The sequence below is a fragment of the Tiliqua scincoides genome, chromosome 6 (assembly GCF_035046505.1).
Source record: "Tiliqua scincoides isolate rTilSci1 chromosome 6, rTilSci1.hap2, whole genome shotgun sequence".
Lineage (NCBI taxonomy): Eukaryota > Metazoa > Chordata > Lepidosauria > Squamata > Scincidae > Tiliqua > Tiliqua scincoides.
Genome location: NC_089826.1, coordinates 56,739,525 through 56,759,001, shown reverse-complemented (window position 1 = coordinate 56,759,001; position 19,477 = coordinate 56,739,525). Strand labels below are relative to the sequence as shown.

The following is a 19,477-nucleotide window of genomic DNA, read 5'->3' as shown; positions in this document are numbered from 1 at the left end:
CCTGATGCATTTAGGAACCTAAGTGTAGTGGCTCGTGGCCTGCCTCGATAGATTGGAGTTTACTGAGGTTGAGAGTGACAAAAATGAAGGTGCATCACAATACAATTTATTGGGGGCAGGGTAAAGATACAATAAGTGGTAGGAGTAATTGGGAAATACGTTTTGCAACTCATATATGCATGAAAGCCCTAAATGGCAGTGATTGCAAGGCAATACAAGAACAATGTTCTTGGAAAGTGAAGTATAAATATGTACAACTGAGAAGGGGAAAAGGCAAGAGAATGGGACTAGGATGTGAAGGGAGAAATGTTTGCATCTTAGGGAAGTAAGGGAGACTATCCAGAGAGGCCAAGGTTAGGAAAGTGGCATTTGGGTAGTATTCAGAAAGGAGGGGAATGGAAAAAAGCTTGGGGTTGAAGGGAAGAGAAACTAAACAAAATCAAGTGTTCCAACTATGGTGTGAAATTGTGACTTGGGTCGGAATTCCTTATGCCCTGGAACAGCAGCTGTAGTGAAGAAGTAAGCCCCTCCACAGACCAAAAAGCACTCCTTTGCAGTGAATGGCACCATCAGTCAGTTCTGTTGCATTCTGGAAAGCAAGCAGTGACCCAGCTGATCAATTGCCAGTGTAGCTGAGAGTGCTTAGTTTGTTTAGTTTGGGATTGCTCTTATAAGATGGGGGCGGGGGCGGCAGGAGAAGCAGAAGAAAGAGAAACTGGAGGATAGATAAAGGAGCAAGGGTCATTATGAGGAAAACTGAAAGGCAGAATGTTAAATGGAGGAGAAAGATAAATGGGGAAAGGAAAGGAAAGGTAAGGAGGAAGAAAGAAGTCAGAAGAGAAAGCTGAAGGAGAAAGGGCGGAGTGGGAAGGGAAGGGTAGAAGGCAGGGAAGGAAAGGAGCAAAAAAATTGAGAAGGACAAGCCAAAGGTGAGTCCTCTGAAGCAGTGTAGTGACTGAAAGGAGTGTGACCCTGGTGCATACCTTCCAGGACTGCTCCCTGACCTGGGCCACCCTCTGACTGGAGCTGTGCTCTGAGACCAAGAGGGCCTACCAAAGCCTCAGAAAGCCGTCTGAGGCATTTGGAAGGCCTTAAAACATCACTTCTAGTTTCACCAGAAAAACTATGTTCTAAGGCTTTCAGAGGCTGCGGCCTCCCTGGGCCCCAGAACACCCTCTGGAAGCAACCAGAGCACAACTCTGGTCATGTTTGGAAGGGATAGGAGGCAAAAACTGGATGGGTGCAGTGACAGTAATTACCAACCAGGTGGCATTGCTGCCCCCAAAACTGTGTCACCTGGGAGCACAGCATCCGTAGCCCCCCTCCACTTCAGCTATGCAAGTATCCTGATGAGGATAAGGACAATTTTAGGGGCTCAGGGGAAAGGAGGACTGGTCATGGGCACTGACAGGTGCATGAGGCCCAAGGATTAGTTGCCCTTCCCTCTTCTTGTCACATCAGCATTACCCACCAGCAGCACAGTTGGGGCAATTTTGGATGCTGGGCAGAAGGACAAGGGGACTCCATTTTGGTCCATCTGGACTTGGAGGCCAGGTCTACCTGCTTGGGTAGACCTCGGCTCCTGATTGAGCTTATAGCCTACATAAGAACATGAGAAGAGCTCTGCTGAATCAGGCCAAAGGCCCATCTAGTGCAGCTTCCTGTATCTCACAGTGGCCCACCAAATGCTCCAGGGAGCACAAAAGACAGCAAGACACAACCTGCATCCTGGTGTCCTCTCCTGCATCTGGCATTGAGGTAGCCTACTTCTAAAATCAGGAGCTTGCACATACCTATCATGACTTGTAACCTGTGATGGACTTTCCTCCAGAAATTTGTCCAATCCCCTCTTAAAGGCATCTAAGTAAGTTGCCATCACCACTTCCTGTGGCAAGGAATTCCACAGACTAATTACACGCTGGGTAAAGAAATATTTTCTTTTGTCTGTCCTAACTCTCCCAACACTCAATTTTAGTGGATGTCCCCTGGTTCTGGTGTTATGCGAGAGGGAAAAGAACATCTCTCTAGTCATCCCTTGCATAATTTTATATGTCTCAATCTTGTTCCCCCTCAGGCCTCTGTGGCTGTTTGCTGGGTGGGTAGACCTGGGCTCCCATTCTAGCCAATCTCCTTGACACCCGCCCAGTGGGTGTTCCCCTGACACCTGATTTTGCTCTCCATCTGGCAGGCGCCCTTCCCTGCTGGCAGTTGGGGGTATGCACCCATAGCATCCCCCAGATCTGCTCCTGCTTAGAACATTTCCCACACTTAATTTCTTGGTTCTCTTTAGCTCAAAAGCTTTCCACGTTTTCTCCCACCAGAAAAAGGGTCTCCCCAGCCCCCAAGCAGCAGCCATTAATTTTAAAAGTACATCTGAAAGGCAAGAACCTGCCCCCATGATTTCTCCAAACAGAAACATTTCTCCCTGCCCCCACCACAGCAGTATCATTATAGTAATTAGCATTTTCCACAGTAGAAGAATTAGCACCCTCCCTTCCAACAGCCAGTACAAGTAGAAATCTCTCCCAACCTTCTTGTAGCTGCTCCTGACCAACCCTGTTCTGCATGTGCTCTGGATGGGGGCAGGGTGAACAGAGGTCATAACTTCCAAGGAGCCCCCCCCCCCCGACCCTGTTCTACTCACTCTACACACATGCACTTTCTCTCTCCTCCCCAATCCCTGCCAGAAGCACCGAGCTGTCTTCCTGTGCACAAAAAATGTTGCAAAAAGGGCTTCAAATCACCCCCAACTGATGCCAGATTAGATAAAGAGGACAGGTTTGGAAAAAAATTCTAGGGGCGGCAAACTGCTGGCTCGGGGGGGCAAAGCCCCCCCTGGCCCCCCCTAGCTATGGCCCTGAGCCCAACACCATGTGCATGTATGCACATATATGTTAGACTGCATGGTGTTCAACAGTATAAGTTGGATGAAACCATCTTCACAGCTCTTATATGCTAGTTGAACTCTGCGGATGAAATTTCTGATGATGGTCATCATATTTATTCATTCATCCACAAACTGGCTGAAGTAGAAGTTCAAAAGTACAAGAAGAACTTCATGGGGAAAATGGGTTTGTTTTCAAACTGTTAAATTATCTTATCCGTAGTAATGGATAATGAAGCAAAAAAGAATCTTAATGGGGAAAAAAGCGCCACATTATCTTTACAGCAGTGAAAATGATCTAGTTGAGACTAGAAAGATAGAAAAAGTGAAATTTTATCCTACAAACATACACATTGAGAACTTGGAGCACAGAAATGAATGGCTAAATCCCGATTTCCAACTATCCCTTTACTGCGCCGATACCATCAAACCTAAAGCAAGCAGCCATTTGTCACACCAGATTGCAGACAACAAGTCCAAGGCTTGGAATCCTTCCTGTCTTACATGGGATTTTGTGCAGAAATGGACCATATGTTTGGCTCAGAATGCTTTATGAATAAATTGTTTCAACTGGAGTTTCCTGTCACATATCATGTAGTGAAGGGGTTCCAGCAGCCCATCAATGTATCAGATGCAACTGCATCAAACATGCTTCCAAACAGCTCCACATATTGGGCTAATCACTCTTGGGCATAGGGCATTCTGGAGTGAGACTTATTTGAGACAAGGCTGATATGGCATTCCAACATATGTTCCAAGGAACCACTGAATTCTCCTTGAAGTTGAAACTTTTGAAATTCCTCAACTGGTTCATGGACTTTACTACTAATATACTCTGGGAAAACACATTATGATTGACAGGCATTCACCGTCTTAGTTGGAAACACACATCATTTTCAACACAGGGGGCCCTAGGTGTACTTAGAAGAACCTTTAGGCTGTCACCTTTTCCATCAATATTGTCTTAACCACATGCAGACATCTGTGCACAGACTGAAGAGTATTTGGTTAGAAATGGGAAAGTCCAAAATTTATAGTCTTTTTTTGGTTTGCGCATCAGTTTCTCAACATTACATTTCAAGCCAGGGCAGCTTGCATAGAATCCACTGAAGCACAGAGCACCGTTCTGAAACATGCACATGGCATTATTCAAAAGCAGTTAATCACGTCTAAACTGCTACTATCTGGCGTTGGGGGAATACCTGATCTTAAACATTTACACTGTCTAAAACTGATTAGAGGTTTCAGATTTAAAATATGGTATTAAATGACTTGGGCAAAGGCAATGCATTGCTGTCATTTACATATTTTTGTTATTAGCAGAAGAAGGAAGATATCTTGACAGACCTGATCTGCTTCAAAACAAAACAGGAACACTTGCAGAGAACAGCAGGGAATTGACTGCCTTTATTCTTTCATGTGTCTGCTTCCTAAACTCCAATCTATTTTTGCAAGCTGCCAGTAAGAACTGAGATCATCCAATGTTTTGAAAAGTCACAATATATTCTTTTTAAATACCAGCAATCTTTTGTGAGCCTCAGCTTTTAAATACTTCCTTTTTTCCTAGGTCATTATGGCACTTCTGGTTAACATTTTACATTCTGATATGGCTTCGTTCTGGCATTTAGCTCTGCTCAAGAATTCTGTCTTATCAAAACAATAAAAATCTTTAGCATAGCTGACTTTTTCAAAGTCTAGAGATACCGTAATACTATGAATAGCACTAAAGCAAGTGGTGACAGCAAAATCACATTGTGACTGGCACAGTCATGAATTTGATGGTAACATAAAAGCAAAGGTGAAGGGCAAACTGGGAGAAGCTTTCTATGTTGATCAAATAGGTTGAGGAAGAGCACAGCCTTCTTTGTTATATCTTTTAAGAAAGTAGGCAGAGCCCTTTCTTTGGTGACCAGCACTTTTGGAAACTTCTCTGTAGACTAGTGGCTCCCAAACTGGTGGGTTTTGACCCATCAGGGGAACCTTAAAGGGAATGGCCCCAAAATGGGTGTCCTGATAGTACCACAGCAATTGCAGTGCCATGGGGACCCACGGGCTTTTATCTGCAAGGGTCACACTGGCCTCTGGCAGGGTCTGGGAGGCTTGCAGCCCCCCTCTGAGAGCCTTCCTGTGGCTGCACAGAGTTCTGATTGATGGGAGCCCAGTTCTGGTTTCTGATCGGAACTCCGACCCCCCCCCCATTCACATCACAACCCCCAATTTCATCCTCAGAAGAAGAGCCAAGCTGCACTCCACAGACAGACCAATAAGGAGGCATTCAAGCTTGGCAAGGCAAGAGGAGATGGGCAGCATGAGACAGAAGTGGCAAGTGGGAGGGAGGGTTGCCCGCAGCAGCTGGGAGACTTACAACCCAATCCTTTGCAGTAACTCTACTCTGAAGTCCCACTGTAGTTAATGGGGCTTTCTCACAGGCAATCTGGGGCGAGTGGCAGGGCTGACCTGTCCTGTTCCTTCTGAGATGGACAGGAGAGCCTGTTCTTTCCCTGCCCCGGCTGCCCCTGCCTTCTTCTGTCCCCCCCCCCATCTTGTGCAGCCTCTCTCCTCCTTCTAACTCCTAGCCCTCACCTCCTGAAGCCAACCTACCCTCTTCCCACCAACTCTGCCGCTCATGCTCATTTGGATGCTGGCTGCTGGATCGCCCATGTGGTATTTTGGGGCAAAGGGGAAGTGGGGGAAAAAGATAGTAAGCAAGCATGCATGCGCACAAAGCAGACTCATCTAGTCTTTGGACCAAAATGAGGGGTCTCCATGACTTATGTCTATACAAATGGTTGGCAACCTTCAGTCTTGAAAGACTATGGTATAAGCCTACAGCACCCGGTATTCCCAGGCGGTCTCCCATCCAAGTACTAACCAGGCCTGACCCTGCTTAGCTTCCGAGATTAGAGGAGATCAGGCGTCTGCAGGGTAAGAAGTCTATACTCTTTTAGGGTAAAACCCGAGTCAGTGCTGGAGTCTTTTACACGTGCGACTTGCGTCCCCATGAGTTACAAAAAATGTGTGTTTTTGTGAATTAAGTCTTCAAGTCACAAGTTCCCATCGCTGATGTGAAGCAGGATCACTGTGAGTACTGAACTTTATCGCACACCTCAAAGCAATGTCCTCTCCATACTCTCCAGACTCCTATAACATGGAATTATCCCCATGTGGGGTGCCCTGAAAAGATGAATAGGGATATCGCACTATTGGAAAAAAGCCACAAGACTACAAATCCACATGCAAATCCACCTAGAATCTTAATGTGAAATGCTGGTTTCTGGTTGAGTTTATTTGTAAAATATAGCTGTAATAAAACACTCCCCAGCTTGCAAACAATAACCCTTCTTAGCTTATAGAAGTGCTCGGCCTTCACCTTCTCAAGACAGATGCACATTTTATTCTTTTTGTAGTCCCTCTGCTGTGTTAATGCTTAACTTCTCATATACATTGACATTTACAGCTTACTCTGAAATTATGACACATTTCAAAGGATGACAAATTTAGAGACCAACTTCTCAACTGCAATGGGCAGTACTGTTGAGTTTAGTAGAGCAGCAATCATTTATGGCAGCTGAAGGAATAGCCCACTCTTGCTCTTTGTAGTCCACCCCAGCATGTGTTCAGCCTTGTGGTTGTGTTATTTGGCTAATAAATCAAGCTTTTAGGTAGATAATATTCTTGTAACATAGTTCTGCTTTATCTTGTCATCTAGAGGAGAAGGAAGAGTGACAGCGCAATCCTACCTTGTGCTGGAACAGGCAGGCCAGGAGGCCTGCACTATATCCAGCACAAGATTGGGGCAGAAGTGGCTCAGCCGGAGGCAAGGGGAAACCCATCTCCTTAACCCCGGGTAAGTTCTCCCCACATCCCCCCAGACACTTGTGCCAGCCAAGCTCGGCTGGTGCAGACCAACCTTTCTCAGTTGGTGCAGAGGATGGATTCAGCCTTCACAAGCCAGCGTGCGTCCCTGCACCAGCCCAGCCAATACTTGAGGAGGCGCAAACAGGCTTTATGGCATGTTTGCTACCCACCCAGGCCAGCACAAGGGACTTGTGCCAGATGAGCACTCCTTTAGGACTGTGCTCTAAGATAGATAAGAGCCAAACCTGTCCCTCCCCCTGCCAATGCAGCTGTGCCAAAAAAAAATGCACTGTCTCCAGTAAGGGGCAGTGGTGGATCAGAAGGCTTGGGAGTGGAAAGAGAAATTATTTCCCTTTGCCCCTCCATAAGCCACTCTTTAGCTTGTGCAAGTTCAAGGAGAGGTAGGAAGGTGTAGGGGTCCATCCCTGGAGGGGCCTGGAGCAGGCTTGTTCAATACCCAGGGAGGCCTCAGATTGGATGAAGGGGGAGGGGGTTCCAACACCCTTGTCCTCCTCCCTAGCAGAGCTGCCAGACCTAGCCTAGGAGCAGGAGCTGTTCAACTCACAGCTCCCTGCTTCACACTGACTGACTCTCATCCCTGGTCTCCCTGTTTTATGGAGCAAGCCTGCCCCTTTTGGCCCCTCCCCTTCCTCCAGGTGGGGCAGAAAAGGCCTTTCCTGTTCCTGGATTGTTTCCCCGTAGTGTTCCTTGTTGGCCCTGCCAGCCCCCTCTGGCTGGTTGGGGTGAGCCAACCTGCTTTGCCCCCTTCAAGGGCAGGGAAGCCTCCCCACCCTGAGCATGGGGTGCCTGCTCCAGGGTAAGTCGGGGGTCAGGGCATCTGGGAGGGGCCCCAACAGAAGGCAGAAGTGAGGAGCTTGCAAATGGAGGGGATGGGATCCAATATATTCCATTGGTGGTGGATCCATCCCCTCCTGCCACTTTCCCACCCCACCCCCATTTCTCTCCCTCCCCTGCACACCCCATCAGCAGCCATTTTATGTTGCAAACCCTTCCACCTATTCAGGGTTGGGCTATAACATTCATACCATTGGGATCAAGTAGGAACAGTGGCAAGGATGCCCTGGAGCAGGATAAAGTGGCACACCATCACTCTTTTCTTAGATGGCGCACTTCAGAACATCCAAACTTAGCTCTGTGCACTTGCATGGAGGCAGCCAGAGGAGCAATAAGGGCAAAGCAACAGCAATATTTGGCGAAAACCAAATTTGGTTATGTGGATTTCATCACAGATGCACAAAGAGAAGAGAGAGAAGAATAACTTTTGGATAATTTCTCTTTAACCTCAAGTTTTTATTTGTAATAAACTGATGAGCGGGACAGACTATTAAAACAAAGTTATCTTGCAAATGTCCAGTTTCTGCAAACATATGTATGTGATCCTGCACCTCTTGGAGCCCAAAGTACACATCTTGTACCTGAACCAGAGTGAAATTTGATCTGGATATAATAATAATAATAATAATAATAATAATAATAATAATAATAATAATAAAACTTTATTTTTATCCCGCCCTTCTCCCAAAGAGGGACCCAGTATATATATATATATAATTGGCCAAAATTCATGAGACATTTTCTTCTCATAGTGGAAACTTCTCATAGTTTCCAACGAACGTTCGACGGTGGAGCGAAAAAGGTGGGGTCCCAAATGTTTGTCATGGTTAACGTGTTTTAACTCCTGCTGCATTTAAAAAAAAAAAATGAAATTCACAGAGACTTCGAAATGCTAACTTACCCTGATGGGATGTCGCTCCCTTGGCTCAGCAGCGAATTCAGTTTAAAAAAATATGATGACAAAGTCAGTCAAACGGTGTTTGCCGTGTGGCATTTCTCAAAGCCAAATCCTTTGGGGGATGACATTTCCATTAAAGTTAAGCTGACTAGAAAAGGGGGTATTTTGGATTGCCCATTTCCTTGGCCCCAGCAGCCCATACGTTTCAGGTGTGGAGGGTGGTTTACATACTCTGTGTTTTGTTCAGTGCATTTGTTCTACTGGATAATTTCGTATTTGCCCTGGACTTAATTGGCTTAAATCGTATCTCACTCTGCTTTTCTTTGTTGACTAATCTGGAAGCGTATGGGGAAATCAAGGTTAACATTTTTATTTTTACCAGGCGACGAGTTACCCTCAGCAGAGTCCTTAATTGAATCTCCGTGGTAGGATAATGTTAAGCATATTCCCCAAATACATATGCCTGTATCTCTTATTGAATTCAAGCAGACCTGTACATGTCATTTATGGTTAGAATGACAGCTGGCTTACTGCTGGGTTTTTTTTTTCCACTTTAGGGAAAGATGCATATGATAAGTACTATAGACTTGTGTGATTACTTTTTTAAAAAATAAAACTGTAATTATTTTCTCAAGATTGAGGGTGAAGCTCCAGAAGAGCTTCGACTCCCCTTTGCCCAACACTCCAGACAAGCCAGGCCAAGGCAAGAAAATGGGAGCAACTCATTGGCTGCTGCACAAGTGGGGCTGACTGGGTTGATGTCCTGAAGGCTGCATGCTTTCTGCAGTCAGTTTGATGAAGTTTTCAAGCCCTGCCTGCCCTCTCATGAACAGTCTGAGATTAGCTGGTCACTCTGTTAAGGGGCTGAGTAGGAATGTTTGTCACCAACCGTATTGACCTTGGCTGGTGATTTATTATTATTATTTTTTGCTTACCCCAGACTAGTGAGGTAGGGTGTTGGGTTATATGTTTAGGAGTGCAATCCTAACCAACTTTCCAGCACTGGCATAGCTGTGCCAGTGGGGCATGTGCTGCAACCTGCAGTTGGGGGGCAGTCATGGAGGCCTCCTCAAGGTAAGGCAATGTTTGTTCCCTCACCTCGAGGTTGCATTGCCTTTACCTCAGTGCTGGAAAGTTGGTTAGGATTGTACCTCACGCTTATTTGCCTTTCGTCACTTGGGCAGGTAGCATGTGGGCAAGGGCAGTATGGAAGCTGGCATACATTCCGAGGTCAGCAAGGTCTGGGGGTAAGATGGGTCTGCTCAGACGATACTTGTCCAGGTTGCTGAGGCAGACTGGCAAGTCCCCAGTCTGGATTGCACAGAAGACAACAATTGGCATGGCTTCTAGGGTATCTGCTTGTCAGTAGTGGACCTCCCCAGCCCCGCGCTCCGGGACAAAGGTCCACGATGGTGTTCCCCCCACAGGATGGCGTCGCCCCCTGCATGCAAGTCTACCCCCCCATACACTTACCTGGAGCACACAGAGCCTTGCATGACTCCAAGACACACCAGGAAAATGTCTTAAAGCTTCCCCAACACTTTAAATTGTGCTTCCGGCAAAACGGTACCACAGTTTCCTGATGCATCGGGAGCACCAGGGAGGCTCCCTCATGGTCCTAAAGTCACATGAGGCTCTGCGCCTGGGGCATCTGCCCCATTCATTCAATGGCAGGTCCGCCACTGCTGCTTGTTCAGCTGCCTCGACTCTTAGGGGTTGGTGTTGATAAGCTCTCTCCGGCAATGACCGCGGGGCTTAGAGCCAGAATGTGATGGCCGTGTAGCCTGGGGGAAGCAGACGGCGAGTGCTGTTTCCCCCACATGGGGGGCATTTTAGATTGTTTATGCCCTGTTGTAGGTTTTCTGATTGTATTAATAAAGTGACCCTTTATCCCAATCCCTTGTCTGGCATGCTTATTTCGGAGGTGGGAATATTTAAATCTATTTCATTGGACTCTAATCTATTTCATTCATTGCTGTTTTTCCTACCCTAAGAATAGATCACTGTGTATTTCGTCTTTCGTGTGTATGTCTGTCTGTGTCTCTTTCTCTGTCTTTGTCTGTGAGTGCATGTGTATGTGTGCTGTGTAGTCCTGCGAGGATGTCACTTGTTATTCCACAAGATTAAACAACTAGTTATTCAGCTTCAACGGAATAAAAATGACAAGGAAGCTATCTTTTTGGCTCCATTTGCCAGCAGCAAAGGGAATGGATTCCAAAAGCAACTTAGGAAAGAGAATTAAGCAGTTTTGAACAAACATCATTATACAGAGAAGCATGTTGCCAAGATGTCTGAGGTAGACATTCAACGCTAAAGGAAGCAAAAAAAACAAAACAAAAAACAAGTGGGTGCAAAGATATATCCCTATTCTGCTTCCTAACCATCACCTTTCCCAATATATAATCTCTCTGGAATTCACAGAATAGCAAGTGAGCAAAAAATACATTATTGATGTAGCAGGGCTTCCTCCACCTGTGATGGTCTTCAGAAGTAATACTGGTCATCAATAAGGAATGTTTGTAAGACAAGCTATATACTGTAGCTACAGTGTATACTTTCCTCACACCTGTTTTAAAGACGATCTTAGTTTCCTTTTTTTGAAGTAAAAACGTATCAAATATGTATCATAAGCAACTTTGGAGTACCCCTAATGGCTTTCTTCTAAGGGCCTATAAAGTTTACTACAGCCAGCATTGACACTTCCTTCTAAGGGCATATAAGGTTTACTAGAGCCAAAGCTATCAATCAAGGTCAGCATTGACACTACCTATGATTTGGCTGAAGAAGGTGGGTAGTTTGGTTTTTAGCCCCCAAAGAGACAGGCCTCTCCTATGCCTAATAAAGGTTTGTTGAGTTGAGTTGAGTTAGAAAGCTCATTCGGTCAATGCTATATATAAGTAAAATGAAACAACTTAGAAATGGATATTTTCCTCCATAACAAATAATGTGAATAGGGGTTAATAGGAACAATACGTACATCCATGTCTTTGGTTGGACTTAGAGGGCAGATTTTATCCTACGAGTAACAATGGAATAAGATAGGGATAAGTATTGTACAGAGCAGCATGAAGTCCTGAAAATATATAAACCAGTACGCTCCCAGATGGCTAGCCCATCCATGACATTAGTTGAAATTTTTGTGGTAGGTGGCAAACTGGAGGACACAACAGGTTGGTGGGGTACCTCACACTGATCTATTGCCTTTCCAGCCTGCTGCCTCCACAGAGACTGACCTGACTCCATTTTCTTCCCACTCTGTAGCATATGAGAGGTGAATAGAAGGGCTTACCTCTTGCCTCCTGTGGTCAGCACCACTGCCAACACTATTACTTCCTCCTCCTCCAATGTCTGGTAGAGAAAGTTGGGAGCCCAGCACTTTCCTCATTGGGCATTAGAGGAGGAGGTGGTGGCAGGGATAGAGATAAACGGGGAGCTCCCTCAGAATCCAGCACTGCTACCTTCACTTCCTCTGATAGTGTGCATTCCCTGCATCAGTCATCAGACGATGAGAAATTGGTTGTGATGGTGGCAGTAGCACTGGATGCTGAGTGGAGGAGGCAGTGGTGAAGGTACTAGACACTGAGGGAAAGAGGGTCAGTCTCTCACCCTTGACATCCCACACAGCTGCTGCATTCTCCTCCTCCCCTAATGGCTGATGGAAGGAATGATGAGAGCCCAGAATTCCCTCTGTGGCCATTACAGGAAGCAGTGGCAGTGGTGGTACTAGATGCTGAGAAAGGTAAGTGAAGCGGGCAGAGCTCAAGGATTACTCTCCCTGTTATCCCAATTAATGCCACAGCAACAACAATGCCAAAATTGATAATGTTGTAATAAATAAACATATGGGTGTGGGGAGGAGAAAGAAGAATAGGCAGGTCCAGCAATGGCAAAATCAACATATCACGAGATATGTCCCTTTAAGAGGGAGTGGTAAGCATATTGCAGGGCAGGGATACAGTACAAAAAAAGACGTAAGTGTAGGGAATTCTTAGGGCTAGTTCCTCAAAAGGTTGAGAACTTAAATGCAGGGAAACATACAATAGGGACACCCTGTACAGTTGTATGCTTGTGTTCTCCTTTTATCAAATATCCTTCTGAAAGAACAGACATTGGGGGTAGCAGTGGGATACTGGATGTTCTCTCTTCATGTGGCAGGGGAGGGAGTGAAAATCATTAGATTTCACAATCTTCTGAACTTGTTGAGCATATGCATGGGGGAATTGTCTGATCAACCCTTAAGTTTAAAAAAAAAAATCACTCCTCCTTGATCACGGAGCTTTGGTATACTCATACAACTGTGGGAATCCCTAGTTCTGAAATGAGTGAGTGCGGCAATTCTTTTTCATGCAGAAATCCATTTGTGTTTCATTCCTGTAGAGCTTTAAACTGGACAAATATTCCAAAGATTTACAGCCCAATCCTATCCAGGTCTTCCACTGATGGAATTCATTTCTGTTCCAGTAAATTCACTAGGGTTACTTCTGGGTAGACATGCATAGGATTGTCCTGTCAGTCTCACGGATGTTTAGCACAGGACACCATGTCCAACAATCAGACACTTTCTGGCTTTGTCCCACTTCCCCCCCATTCAACTCGAAAAAGTCATAACAGGGGCACTTTCCGAGTTGCCAAGTCACCCTTTAGTGACTCTAATGAACTTGAGTTGAGTCGTCCTCCTTCAGCCAATGGAAATATAAGAATGTCTCCTTCTCCAATGAGCATTGGTTCTTTCACAGATGGGCAAGACAGCCCGGTCCTGCCTCCCTGGGCTTCTGCAGTCAATTGTAAAGTCTCCCTTCGGGTCCTCCTCCTGCTCTTCCTCAACCAATAAAAATATCAGAATGTCCATTGTTTGTCCAATGATCATTGGTTCCTTCCTTCCTTTCTATCTGAGATGGAGAAAAAGAGCTCACTACCACCTCCACCCTCGCCCACCCGATTCATTAACCCTTCCCTACCTCCTGGCTGAAACTCCCTGCTGCTCACTGGTCAGAATGCTGCCCCATGAGGTTTTTCATGCTGTAAATACAGTAAGCAAGCACCCCCAGACACAGGTAGAATTAAATGGGGATGAGTGCCGAGTCAGGGGAGTCTTTTTCAGAGTCTTCCATGCACATGACTCATGTCGCAGAGTCACTGAAAAACGCGCATTTTCATGACTTGAGCCTGAGTTACTGACTTGAGTTCCCAAACCTGGTATGGGATGCTACATAATCAGTACTGACAGAACCCAGGAAATGTAAAGAAAACAGGTGGAATGCAGTTATGTTCTTTCTTCATTACAGTTCTGAAGTGTCTCCTTAGTGGAAAATCCTATTGAACAACTCTTATAAAGGTTGGGTAATTTCTCCCCCACTTGGTAATGGTTTTCCTCAACTTAAACTTAGAAACTACTAAACTGAAACAAATTAGTGCAAGCCAATATAAATATAAGTTTTTATACAGAGAGAGCGAGAGAGAGAGAGAGAGAGAGAGAGAGAGAGAGAGAGAGAGAGAGAGAGAGAGAGAGAGAGAGAGTCTACCTAGGGATATAAAGTGGGGAGTGCTAAGTCCCTTTGGGTTCTATACTTGTCCAAGTGTCCCAGTGCTGATGCAGCCATGCCAATGGGGATGTATTACATCCTAAAGTGGAGGGGGGGGGGAGGTGATTCATGGAGGCCTCTTCAAGGTAAGGGAGCATTTGTTCCCTTACCTCGGGACTGCATTGCAACTGCATCAGTGCTGGAAAGTTGGAAAAGATTGGGTCTTAAGATTCTCAATATTTCCTGCATATTTTGCCATGATATGTACAGGAAACAGACAAATCATTAAGGCAACCATATGTCAGCCTTCTGACAAATATGTCAGAATCCATGAAAAATGCTGAGTCACTGTCTGATAATAAAAACATATTCACTTTATGACCCAAACAGTATAACAAGCAGATTAAACAGGTATTTTTAATGCTCTCCAGCTAATCTGTTTTTCCAGGCCAGAGCTAAAACCTTTCTCTTTCTAAATATTTGTTTAATGCGAGAGTTAGCACTGCGGCATATATTATATTTGTTTTCTAACAAGGCTTATTCATACAGTACAAAGACATGCAGTGGACATTAGGAGGGCAGTTCAAAGCCTTCATTTTTGCTTACTCCCTTTGGAATTTTCTTTCAGGATTTCATACAGAAAAACATCATTAGTGAATAAAATCAATGGATTTCCATGGGCTTTGATTCGGCTTTACTGCCGAATGGGAGGGAAATGCTGGGACAAAACCTATTCCTCTATTCAACATGTGAATCTAAGCAGAAGACTATGATCTCAGAGACACCCAGGGGTGGTATGAACGGAATGCTGCCTGATGCCGACTTGGGTCTGATCCTGCTGCCACTGCACAGAAAGAAAAAAAAAGAAAACTAGAAAGCTCCTTACCTCCTGGCATGATTTATTCAAACAGTGCAGAACTTCTGGTTTGATTTAAAGGGACCCCATGAATGAAGGAGCTTCATTCTCACAGTCCCTGCAAATCAAACCAGAAGTCTTGCATTTCTGTGTTTGAAGAAACTGTGCCAGGAGCACAGGTACAGAGGTGGATAATCCACTTTCCAGTCACATCTGTGACAGGCTGGAGGGAGGCAACAGCAGGATAAAGAGCACCCCAAATCCACCATCCTCTTGCCCTCTAGCAACCTGCTGCTGATGCAACCTGGATCACTTGGCTTCATGGATGGGCCACCCAAGGAGATACCCATTAATATATCTAACAGCCCAATCCTATCCAACCCCCCTTCCACGCAATGCAGCAGTGCCAATGTGGGCTCTGCTGCCTCCTGGGGGCATTCGGAACTCTGGTGTGCCCCTCGACATTTGTTCCCTTGGCCAAGGATACGTCCCAGCTGCCGCAATGGGACAACTCGAATCTGCACCTGCTAAATCACTGGCACAAGTCTGTGTCTCCTTATGTTGGCGGATCTGGCCTGGGAAAGGAGATAGGATGAGGCAGGCACTGCTGCTTCACTGATCACACACTCTCCCCGGCCCATTCTGCCCACCCCTCCCCCATCACCACCCTCCTTCACCCTTTCCACTCCCTCCCCAGACTAGGAGCGATAGTAATTGAGTCAATTTAGCATTAATATGGTGGTTGGTTTTGCAGTTGCAGCCAATAGAAGCATCTGTTGTCATCAAATACTTGGACATTGTTCATGGAGCATTCATGGGTTCTTCTGGATATGCTTGGTTGTCATACAATGAGAGCTGCAGAAAGCAGGAGGTCCAGTACCTCTCCTTGGACTGGCAGAAGCCACAGATGGTGTTTCATTCCAGAAAATGACTCCTACCAGGCCTATTTAGGGAGATTGGACTAACAGGAGGTACCTCATCACCAGCACTAGTATAGTTGCCAGGCAGTTAGTTCAAACGCCCTCATTTGTTGGGCTTTCAACAATAGGTACAGATGTATCCTTCCATCATTCCTGTCCTTGCACAACTGTGAGACAACTTAGGCACCCAAGTCTCAGCTGTGTTAAAGGTAAGGGCATTTGGCCATGGAGTTGGGATTTCACCCAAGGCTCCAAAAAGAGGGGACAGGGTCTGCAAGTTGTTGTGTAAAGAACCTAAATGGTTGGAGTTCTAAGTGTGCAACTAAAAGCTTCCATTTTGTGCAGCTAACCTTAGGTCAGTTCAGGGGTGGTATGAAAGACAACTAAAATGAAATGTTTTCAGGGCAGGGGACTGGGGTTTTTGACAGCACCCCTACTGTCTAATCTTTGGGGTGTGATGCCTAAAAAGGCACTGGGGAATGCCGGCTCATTCATCACCTCTCCTTTCCAAGTTAATGATGGGATCCCCTCATACCTTTGCTCTGTACAGTATATGCCATTTCATAAGATTATGGTCATGCAAAGGATTGTGACAAAGGTCCTTTGATTTGCTATATGCTATAGGCTGGGTGGGGACCAGAAGCCCAGGAAATGAAAGTAAAACAGAGTTATCTGATCCCCAATGGGTCGTCTCAGAGCTTCTTGGACTTACACCAGCTCCCCTCCCCATTTTGTTCTTGATCCACCTCTGCTGCCAACTTACCATCAGTGGTGATGGGGTGGAGGTTTAGTGGGCCACTGTCACAATGCTCTTCCTCTGGGCATTTGTGCTGGTGGCCATGGCCTGCCAAATGGCAGCTTCTGCACCACCTACCTGGGATTTATACAGGTGGATCATAAGTTCTGCCACATTAAGGCCAGGATTTGTTGTTGGCATCCTTCAGTCTCAGAAGACTATGGTGTCACGCTCTGAATGGTGGTTCTGGAACAAAGTGTCCTATCCAGTGCGCGAAGCCTGGGTAAAGTAGGTATGGAGGATAGGCTGTTACCCATGCAGCAAATCCCCCCTCTCCACGTCGCTGAAATGGTCCAATGGAAAGGCAGAGGCCAATACGGTTGGTTCCAGCGACATCGCAGGAGTTGCCAGAACGTGACTGTGTTCAGCCATGAACTGCCTCAGGGACTCCGGCTCCGGATTTTGCCTCGAGGTTGACTCCTGAAGCCTTTTCCATAACTGGATGTAGCCACAAGGCAGTGGAGGTTTGGGATCAGAGTTTTCCTTCTCTCAGATGAGCTGCCTTCCCAGGCTGATGAGTCCCATCTACCCGGTGGCTGTTTAGTCGCCTCTACGACAAGTACAGCCAAACTGAGGGCCTATTCTTATCCCAAGCCCCCAGGCCAGGATAGGGTTGGGCTATTTGACTGTTAGAGACAGAACAGCAAAATCAGGACTTCAAATCTTGCTTCTGCCATGAGCTCATTAAGTGAGGCACTCCCTCTCATCTTCAGCTGCTAAATGGAGATACCTGCCAACTTTTCAGGCTTTTTTTAAAAGAAGGAAACTGAGATAATATATATATGAAGCATTCTGTACACTCAGAATTTGCTATGAAATGCTAAATAGTATTATTTCGTGTGGTGGAAGTTGTGCAACTCTACACAAAGCACAGGGATTCTTTGCCAAAGATTTAGCAAAGACTAGGGCCACACAGTGACGCATTCTTAATTCCCTCCACTCTGAGTTGTGACCAGGCATCTAGAAAATCTCATCTCAGAATAATTGCTGGCCAATATTTTCAGCCAACAGCAAATCAAATCACATTACATGATGCCTTTAGCCACCTTGCATTTTCACTGTCTTATAAAAAAGGTCATTTAAATATAAAAACACAGGCACCTATTTTGTAACACAGCCACATTTGGTTCCTCCCTTAGCAATTTGCTACTACTCTGTTGTTGGCACAAAGAAGCCTTAAATATCTCTTTGACTTGAGCTGAGCAGAGCAGTTCTATGCACATCTATGCAGAAGAAGAAGCCTTATTCTGTTCAGTGGAGGGTAAGCCTAGGAAAGTGTGTTTATGATTGCAGCCTATGCGCTATACCAGAGGTCTCCAAACCCCGGCCCGGGGGCCAAATGTGGCCTGCACCGAGCCTCTATCTGGCCCGCAGCCAGCCTCTTGTCCCCTGAAAGCCTCTGGCCCACTTGACTGAACATGACCAGGGCTGTGCTCTGATTGCATCTGGAGGGTCTTCTGAGGGCCCGAGAGGCTGAGTGAATGAGCCCACTCATTCATTTATTCATTCATCTAAGTTCCATCTCCAATTTATTTATTTAAATTTTATATTTAAATTTTTTTCCAGCCCTCAGGACTGCGCCAGATATTTCATGCGGCCCTCTGGCCAAAAAGTTTGGAGACCCCTGTGCCATACTGAATTCAGTATGCACTTATATTATGTAAGCATTTAAATGCTGTGTTTCATGCTCACCTTAACTGTGCTGAAATGTCTTCAGATCTAGTTAAATGCCAAAAATATATCCTGGCAGAGATGTCCTAAAAAAATAGTACACTAAATAAAGTTCAAGTTTACCATGAAGGAGTTTTCCTAAATTCTCTCAAAGAATAATACTAGGTGCTCTCCCTGTTGATTGTATCTGCACTTCATATAGTTTATGCTTCACTTCAGGAATTACAGTATATAAAATAATGGAGAGTGAGGATCCTGGGTATGTGTGTGGTCCATAATTAGGTGGATGCTGCAAGCTACTGCTAAAGAATTCAGATGATAGACAGCCTGGGCAACCTGGCTAACCTGATGTACCCAGTTTTGCAGCTTGATAATGAGATTTGCTTTCTGGGCAATAAGAATTGAAGATTAAGTACACCAATTACAGCATCAATGCAATATCACAAAAACATAAGGCTAGCTAGACCAACATGTGAGTGATGACTTCACTGCACTGCAAACAAATATTGCAGCACAAAAGCTCAAGATTGAGATATTAGTTCCATTAACTCTAATGAGACTCGAGTGAATTGATTCCATAGGTTTTGCTTAACTGGCCCGCAACTGTGTCTGGTCGAGAGCTCACTTTCTTTGAGCAGTACAGTTACAGAGCTGTGGTTGATGACATTAGAATTCAGCTGTTTCCTAACATAGGCTATCCTAAAGCATAGGTAATAGAATTTTTTTCCTTAAAGTTTTCATGAAGGCGACTACACAACTTTTCTTTTAACATTTTGGGCCCAGGAAGTCCAGGATATCCCAAGCGACAAGGATTGCGGTTTATAAATTTTGCAAGCTATGTGACTGAAACCCACCTTCTTACAATGTTGTCTGCTCTGCAAACCACTGGGGACATACCCTGCCTCCTTCCTGCCTGCTTCTCTCCACTGCCAAAGCCCAGGGTGCAGAGTGCAGGCAGGGTGCAGGTGAGGTGAATCGCTGGGTCTTCAACCCAAACCTACCAAGAGTTCCTTGGGGTGGCCCAATTCCCTCTGGTCAACCATGCACTCCAGCAATTTACTTTAAAAAACTTTTCCATGTTAGCAAGTAAGAGGAAAACTTTCCACGCCACATGCTGGAGCTCTAAATGGAGGATTCCAAATCATTGATATGCATACATTTTAAAAGTATCAAGATACATACATTTTAAAGGCAGCAGAAAACTAACTACTTACTAC

The 19,477-nt window shown here is 45.5% G+C and overlaps 1 pseudogene; it reads right to left on the bottom strand.

Moving 5' to 3' along the window:
* Positions 1-5,707: 5,707 nt before the first annotated feature.
* Positions 5,708-5,826, bottom strand: LOC136656491 (5S ribosomal RNA; annotated as a pseudogene).
* Positions 5,827-19,477: the final 13,651 nt, after the last annotated feature.